The 9455-nt window shown below is 48.4% G+C and overlaps 1 pseudogene; it reads right to left on the reverse strand.

The window, feature by feature from the left end:
- Positions 1 to 9455, reverse strand: part of LOC124026038 — a 37504-nt pseudogene that overhangs the window by 25455 nt on the left and 2594 nt on the right.

A 9455-nucleotide genomic window follows, 5' to 3' on the forward strand; every position in this document is an offset into this window, starting at 1 on the left:
TGGGTGGGTGGCTGGGTGGGTGGCTGGGTGGGTGGGTGGCTGGGTGGCTGGATAGATGGCTGGGTGGGTGGGGGTGGGTGGGTGGCTGGATAGATGGCTGGGTGGGTGGGTGGGTGGATAGATGGCTGGGTGGGTGGGTGGATAGATGGCTGGGTGGTGGGTGGATAGATGGCTGGGTGGGTGGCTGGGTGGGTGGGCGGCTGGATAGATGGCTGGGTGGGTGGGTGGATAGATGGCTGGGTGGGTGGCTGGGTGGGTGGTTGGGTGGGTGGCTGGATAGATGGCTGGATAGATGGCTGGGTGGGTGGGTGGCTGGGTGGCTGGATAGATGGATAGATGGCTGGGTGGGTGGATAGATGGCTGGGTGGGTGGGTGGATAGATGGCTGGGTGGGTGGGTGGATAGATGGCTGGGTGGGTGGCTGGATAGATGGCTGGGTGGGTGGGTGGCTGGGTGGGTGGCTGGATAGATGGCTGGGTGGGTGGGTGGGTGGATAGATGGCTGGGTGGGTGGGTGGATAGATGGCTGGGTGGTGGGTGGATAGATGGCTGGGTGGGTGGCTGGGTGGGTGGCTGGGTGGGTGGGTGGCTGGGTGGGTGGGCGGCTGGATAGATGGCTGGGTGGGTGGGTGGATAGATGGCTGGGTGGGTGGCTGGGTGGGTGGCTGGGTGGGTGGCTGGATAGATGGCTGGATAGATGGCTGGGTGGGTGGCTGGGTGGCTGGATAGATGGATAGATGGCTGGGTGGGTGGGTGGATAGATGGCTGGGTGGGTGGGTGGATAGATGGCTGGGTGGGTGGGTGGATAGATGGCTGGGTGGGTGGCTGGATAGATGGCTGGGTGGGTGGGTGGATAGATGGCTGGGTGGGTGGGTGGATAGATGGCTGGGTGGGGGTGGATAGATGGCTGGGTGGGTGGGTGGCTGGATAGTTGGCTGGGTGGGTGGGGGTCTAGAGCACCGTCTGCAGCACCGTGGTTATGATGGGGGGGGTCTAGAGCACCGTCTGCAGCACCATGGTTATGATGGGGGGGGGTCTAGAGCACCGTCTGCAGCACCATGGTTATGATGGGGGTCTAGAGCACCGTGGTTATGATGGGGGCTCGAGCACCATCTGCAGCACCGTGGTTATGATGGAGGGGGGGGTCTAGAGCACCGTCTGCAGCACCATGGTTATGATGGGGGTCTAGAGCACCGTCTGCAGCACCATGGTTATGATGGAGGGGGTCCAGAGCACCGTCTGCAGCACCGTGGTTATGATGGAGGGGGTCTAGAGCACCGTCTGCAGCACCATGGTTATGATGGGGGTCTAGAGCACCGTCTGCAGCACCATGGTTATGATGGAGGGGGGTCTAGAGCACCGTGGTTATGATGGGGGGGTCCAGAGCACCGTCTGCAGCACCGTGGTTATGATGGAGGGGGGTCCAGAGCACCGTCTGCAGCACCGTGGTTATGATGGAGGGGGGTCCAGAGCACCGTCTGCAGCACCGTGGTTATGATGGAGGGGGGTCCAGAGCACCGTCTGCAGCACCATGGTTATGATGGAGGGGGTCTAGAGCACCATGGTTATGATGGAGGGGGTCCAGAGCACCGTCTGCAGCACCGTGGTTATGATGGAGGGGGGGTCCAGAGCAACGTCTGCAGCACCATGGTTATGATGGAGGGGGGGTCCAGAGCACCGTGGTTATGATGGAGGGGGGTCCAGAGCACCGTCTGCAGCACCATGGTTATGAGGGGGGTCTAGAGCACCGTGGTTATGATGGAGGGGGTCCAGAGCAACGTCTGCAGCACCATGGTTATGATGGAGGAGGGGGGGTCCAGAGCACCGTGGTTATGATGGAGGGGGTCCAGAGCACCGTGGTTATGATGGAGGGGGGGGTCCAGAGCAACGTCTGCAGCACCATGGTTATGAGGGGAGGGTCTAGAGCACCGTGGTTATGATGGAGGGGGGTCCAGAGCAACGTCTGCAGCACCATGGTTATGAGGGGAGGGGGTCTAGAGCACCGTGGTTATGATGGATGGGGGTTGGGGGTCCAGAGCACCGTCTGCAGCACCATGGTTATGAGGGGGGTCTAGAGCACCGTGGTTATGATGGGGGGAGGGGGTCCAGAGCAACGTCTGCAGCACCGTGGTTATGATGGGGGTCTGCAGCACCGTGGTTATGAGGGGGGGGGGTTGGGGGGTGTTGGAACGTGACAGAAAAGGTCACATTTCTTCCTTTGACACTCGTCATGTTAATTCGATGGTTTCCGCTCACCGGAGTGTTTATCGATGTGTCGGAAAGTACTGGAAGATTGGCCCAAAATGTGTTTATCACCGAAGACCGAGAGACTCTAAAAGCCAATTTTCAGTTTTCCATCTGACTGGCGTTGTTTGGGGATAAACAATGGTAGTTATCTTAAAACACACACACACACACTCTCTCTCTCCTACCCTTGAATATGGGGCAGATCTTCCAGACACCAGCGGCCCCCTCTCTATTGTACTGTCCCAGAGCCAGTTCCATGTAGAACAGAGGCATGCCTGCTATCACCATGAAGAATAGATAGGGCACCAGGAACGCTCCTAGAGAGGACAGAGAGACAGAGGACAGGATGACATGACATAGCACATACATAATGCCTTCATAGCACATACATAGCATATTCATAACAATACATAATGCTATCACCATGAAGAACAGGTAGGGCACCAGGAACGCTCCTAGTGGGGACAGAGAGACACAGGACAGGATGACATGACATAGCACATACATAATGCCTTCATAGCACATACATAGCATATTCATAACAATACATAATGCTATCACCATGAAGAACAGGTAGGGCACCAGGAACGCTCTTAGAGGGGACAGAGAGAGTACCTACACAATGGCTTTATAACACAGTCATAACCTATACATAAGCAATTCACAAGCATGTCTGCTATCTGCATGAAGAACTGGTAGGGCACCAGGCACGCTCCTATACGGCAACAGAGATATAAGGGTCTCATAACACAGGCATAGCCATACTTAGAGCATTCATAGTAACAGGTAGGGCACCAGGAAAGCTCCTATACGGCAACAGAGATATAAGGGCTTCATAACACAGGCATAGCCATACTTAGAGCATTCATAGTAACAGGTAGGGCACCAGGAACGCTCCTATATGGCAACAGAGATATATGGGTTTCATAACACAGGCATAACCATACTTAGAGCATTCATAGTAACAGGAAGGGCACCAGGAAAGCTCCTATACGGCAACAGAGATATAAGGGCTTCATAACACAGGCATAACCATACTTAGAGCATTCATAGTAACAGGAAGGGCACCAGGAAGGCTGATTTTGGTGGCAGAGAGACAGGACAGGATGAATGACATAGTCTTGCCCGGCCGTCCTTTCCTTTCTGATCTAGTTGAGCCTGAGAGTCTGAGGCTAGACATGACAATACATGACAATAATGGTAGAGACATCTCATATAAAGGGAACCTACATAAGGGCTTCATTAAACATTCATAACCATGCATAGCACATTCATTACCATGCATAGCACATTCATAACCATGCATAGCACATTCATAACCATGCATAGCACCTTCATTACCATGCATAGCACATTCATAACCATGCTTAGCACATTCATAACCATGCATAGCACCTTCATTACCATGCATAGCACATTCATAACATGCATAGCACATTCATTACCATGCATAGCACATTCATTACCATGCATAGCACATTCATAACCACGCATAGCACATTCATTACCATGCATAGCACATTCATAACCATGCAAAGCACATTCATAACCATGCATAGCACATTCATAACCATGCATAGCACATTCATAACCATGCATAGCACATTCATAACCATGCATAGCACATTCATTACCATGCATAGCACATTCATTACCATGCATAGCACATTCATAACCATGCATAGCACATTCATTACCATGCATAGCACATTCATAACCATGCATAGCTCATTCATAACCATGCATAGCACATTCATAACCATGCAAAGCACATTCATAACCATGCATAGCACATTCATAACCATGCATAGCACATTCATAACCACGCATAGCACATTCATTACCATGCAAAGCACATTCATAACCATGCATAGCCATGGGTGATGAAATTGAATTGAAATTGAATCGAACCGGAACATTCTGCAAAATAATTCAAATGGGAAGAACTAATTGCTATAAGGTCATTTCACCAACTCAGTGAACATTCTAACTGTAGAAGGTGTAACTAATTGCTATAAGGTTATTTCACCAACTCAGTGAACATTCTAACTGTAGAAGGTGTAACTAATTGCTATAAGGTTATTTCACCAACTCAGTGAACATTCTAACTGTAGAAGGTGTAACTAATTGCTATAAGGTTATTTCACCAACTCAGTGAACATTCTAACTGTAGAAGGTGTAACTAATTGTTGTAGATAATCTGCAGTTTGATCAGCCGAGGAGATTCTCTTTTATCTCTAAAGAGTAAGGCCTCACACTCACCCCATCATCCCTCCCGCCTGCTCAAACACACATAGATAAGGATTCATCTCTCTTCATTTTGCTCCCTTCCTTCCTCTCTCTCACTCACTCTCTCTTTCTCCTTCTCTTTCTCCTTTTCTCTTTCTCTTTCTCTCTCTCTCTTCATTTTGCTCTCTTCCTTCCTTCCTTCCTTCCTTTCTCTCTCGCTCTCTCTCTTTCTCCTCTCTCTCTCTCTCTCAATCTTTCTCTCTCTCTCCCTTCCTCCTTTCTTTCTCTCACTCTCTCTCTCTCTCTCTCTCTCTCTCTCTCTCTCACTCTCTTCCTCCTCTCTCTCTCTCTCTCTCTCTCTCTCTCTCTCTCTCTCTCTCTCTCTCTCTCTCTCTCTCTCTCTCACTCTCTCTCTCTCCCTTCCTCCTTTCTTTCTCTCTCTCTCTCTCTCTCTCTCTCTCTCTCTCTCTCTCTCTCTCTCTCTCTCTCTCTCTCTCTCTCTCTCTCTCTCTCTCTCTCTCTCTCTCTCTCTCTCTCTCTCTCTCTCTCTCTCTCTCTCTCTCTCTCTCTCTCTCTCTCTCTCTCTCTCTCTCTCTCTCTCTCTCTCTCTCTCTCTCAATTCAAGGGGCTTTATTGACATGGGAAAACATTTTTTACGTTGCCATAGCAAGTGAAATGGATAAACAAAAGTGAAATAAACAATAAATAGTGAACAGTAAATGTTATACTCACAAACTTCCAAAAGAATAAAGACATTACAAATGTCATATTATATATATACAGTGTTTTAACAATGTACAAATGGTTAAAGAACACAAGGGAAAATAAATAAGCATAAATATGGGTTTTATTTACAATGGTGTTTGTTCTTCACTGGTTGCACTTTTCTTGGGGTAACAGGTCACAAATCTTGCTGCTGTGATGTCACACTGTGGTATTTCACCCAGTAGATATGGGAGTTTATCAAAATTCTTTGTGAATCTGTGTAATCTGAGGGAAATATGTCTCTCTAATATAGTCATACATTGGGCAGGAGGTTAGGAAGCGCAGCTCAGTCTGCCTACCACAACCTTTCTCAATAGCAAGGCTATGCTCACTGAGTCTGTACATAGTCAAAGCTTTCCTTAATTTTGGGTCGTCACAGTGGTCAGGTATTCTGTCACTGTGTACTCTCTGTTTAGGGCCAAATAGCATTCTAGTTTGCTCTGTTTTTTTGTTAATTCTTTCCAATGTGTCAAGTAATTATCTTTTTGTTTTCTCATGATTTGGTTGGGTCTAATTGTGCTGCAGTGTTTGTGAACAGCCCCAGGACCAGCTTGCTTAGGGGATTCTTCTCCAGGTTCATCTCTCTGTAGGTGATGGCTTTGTTATGGATGGTTTGGGAATCTCTTCCTTTTAGGTGGTTATAGAATTGAATGTCTATTTTCTGGATTTTTAAATTTAGCGAGTATAATTAGCGGACCCCAGACCTCACAACCATAAAGGGCAATAGATTCTATAACTGATTCAAGTATTTTTAGCCAGATCCTAATTGGTATGTCAAATTTATGTTCTTTTTGATGGCATAGAAGCCCCTTCTTGCCTTGTCTCTCAGATCGTTCACAGCTTTGTGGAAGTTACCTGTGGCGCTGATGTTAAGGCCAAGGTATGTATAGTTTTTTGTGTGCTCTAGGGCAGTGGTGTCTAGATGGAATTCGTATTTGTGGTCCTGGTGACTGGACCTTTTTTGGAACACCATTATTTTTGTCTTACTGAGATTTACTGTCAGGGCCCAGGTCTGGCAGAATCTGTGCAGAAGATATCTCTCTCCCCCTCTATCTCTCTTTCTTTGTCTCTCTCTCTCCCTCCCTCCCTCCGTCTCACCCCCTCCATTCTTATAGCAGAGATAGGGGAACCTCCACTCCCTCCCTCCCCCCTTCTCACCTCCTCCGTTCTTATAGTAGGGATAGGGGAATGTAAATGTAAAATGTAAACTTCCACAAACTCCCTCCCTCCTTCCCTCCTTCTCCGTTCTTATAGCAGAGATAGGGGAACCTCCACTCCCTCCCTCCCTCCCTCCGTCTCACCTCCTCCGTTCTTATAGTAGGAATAGGGGAATGTAAATGTAAAATGTAAACTTCCACAAACTCCCTCCCTCCTTCCCTCCTTCTCCGTTCTTATAGCAGAGATAGGGGAACCTCCACTCCCTCCCTCCCTCCGTCTCACCTCCTCCGTTCTTATAGTAGGGATAGGGGAATGTAAATGTAAAATGTAAACTTCCACAAACTCCCTCCCTCCTTCCCTCCTTCTCCGTTCTTATAGCAGAGATAGGGGAACCTCCACTCCCTCCCTCCCCCCTTCTCACCTCCTCCGTTCTTATAGCAGAGATAGGGGAACCTCCACACGTTGGCCAGGTCCACAGCGAACCCTATCACCGACAGGAGAAAGTCGATCTTCTTCCCCCAGGTCTCCCTCTCTTCTCCGGGGACAGGGGTGTGTCCGTGACTGGGGCCCAGAGCAAGGCCGTGGCCGTGGGGGTGTCCAGCGGGGCTGACCAACGTGGAGGTGGTGAACTGGACGCCGTTGTGCTCCTTCACCAGAATCAGCTCCACCTAATATAGCAGAACAGATGTCATGTAGCTATGTCACTGTCATCTATAACCACTCCACCTATCAGAACAGATGTCATGTAGCTATGTCACTGTCATCTATAACCACTCCACCTATCAGAACAGATGTCATGTAGCTATGTCACTGTCATCTATAACCACTCCACCTAATATATCAGACTCTATGTCATGTAGCTATGTCACTGTCATCTATAACCACTCCACCTAATATATCAGACTCTATGTCATGTAGCTATGTCACTGTCATCTATAACCACTTACCATGCCAGGAATATACAGTATGCCATGTAGCTATGTCACTGTCATCTACAACCACTTACCATGCCAGGAATATACAGTATGTCATGTAGCTATGTCACTGTCATCTACAACCACTTACCATGTCAGGAATATACAGTATGTCATGTAGCTATGTCTCTGTCATCTACAACTACTTACCATGTCAGGAATATACAGTATGTCATGTAGCTATGTCTCTGTCATCTACAACCACTTACCATGCCAGGAATATACAGTATGTCATGTAGCTATGTCTCTGTCATCTACAACCACTTACCATGCCAGGAATATACAGTATGTCATGTAGCTATGTCTCTGTCATCTACAACCACTTACCATGCCAGGAATATACAGTATGTCATGTAGCTATGTCTCTGTCATCTACAACCACTTACCATGCCAGGAATATGCAGTATGTCATGTAGCTATGTCACTGTCATCTACAAGCACTTACCATGCCAGGAATATACAGTATGTCATGTAGCTATGTCATGTAGCTATGTCATGTAGCTATGTCATGTAGCTATGTCATGTAGCTATGTCACTGCCAGGTTTGGGGGGTCTATTTGAATTGAACGCAGTCCATTCTGGAAGTAAATTGACTTAATAGATAATTGAAGTGATTTAGACACACGTTTCCCAACCCTGGTCCTGGGGCCCAAAGAGGTTCCCTATAAGAAACACACCAGATTCAACTGAAGGCCCGGTGACGAAGAGGTGACAAAGAGGTGACGAAGAGGTGACGAAGAGGTGACGAAGAGGTGACGACGAGGTGACGAAGAGGTGACGAAGAGGTGACGAAGAGGTGACGAAGAGGTGACGAAGAGGTGATGAAGAGGTCATCAGTTGAATCTAGTGGGTCGGTCCTATAGGGCAAAACCTAAACTGTGCACCTCCCTTTGGGTCCCGAGGACCAGGATTGGGAAACACTGATTATTGCTACTTTTATCCAAAACGACAGGTCTTATGAGCCCCTATTACCACTATATACTGTAGGGAATAGGGCTCAATGTGGCCCCTCTATGACCACTATATACTGTAGGGAATAGGGCTCCATGTGGACCCTCCTATGGCCACTATATACTGTAGGGAATAGGGCTCCATGTGGACCCTCCTATGACCACTATATACTGTAGGGAATAGGGCTCCATGTGGACCCTCCTATGACCACTATATACTGTAGGGAATAGGGCTCCGTGTGGACCCTCCTATGACCACTATATACTGTAGGGAATAGGGCTCCGTGTGGACCCTCCTATGACCACTATATACTGTAGGGAATAGGGCTCCGTGTGGACCCTCCTATGACCACTATATACTGTAGGGAATAGGGCTCCATGTGGACCCTCCTATGACCACTATATACTGTAGGGAATAGGGCTCCATGTGGACCCTCCTATGACCACTATATACTGTAGGGAATAGAGCTCCATGTGGACCCTCCTATGACCACTATATACTGTAGGGAATAGGGCTCCATGTGGACCCTCCTATGACCACTATATACTATATACTGTAGGGAATAGGGCTCCGTGTGGACCCTCCTATGACCACTATATACTGTAGGGAATAGGGCTCCATGTGGACCCTCCTATGACCACTATATACTGTAGGGAATAGGGCTCCATGTGGACCCTCCTATGGCCACTATATACTGTAGGGAATAGGGCTCCGTGTGGACCCTCCTATGACCACTATATACTGTAGGGAATAGGGCTCCGTGTGGACCCTCCTATGACCACTATATACTGTAGGGAATAGGGCTCCGTGTGGACCCTCCTATGACCACTATATACTGTAGGGAATAGGGCTCCATGTGGACCCTCCTATGACCACTATATACTGTAGGGAATAGGGCTCCATGTGGACCCTCCTATGACCACTATATACTGTATACTGTAGGTAATAGGGCTCCATGTGGACCCTCCTATGACCACTATATACTGTAGGGAATAGGGCTCCATGTGGACCCTCCTATGACCACTATATACTATATACTGTAGGGAATAGGGCTCCATGTGGACCCTCCTATGACCACTATATACTATATACTGTAGGGAATAGGGCTCCGTGTGGACCCTCCTATGACCACT

This window comes from Oncorhynchus gorbuscha, unplaced genomic scaffold, assembly GCF_021184085.1.
Source record: "Oncorhynchus gorbuscha isolate QuinsamMale2020 ecotype Even-year unplaced genomic scaffold, OgorEven_v1.0 Un_scaffold_2521, whole genome shotgun sequence".
NCBI lineage: Eukaryota > Metazoa > Chordata > Actinopteri > Salmoniformes > Salmonidae > Oncorhynchus > Oncorhynchus gorbuscha.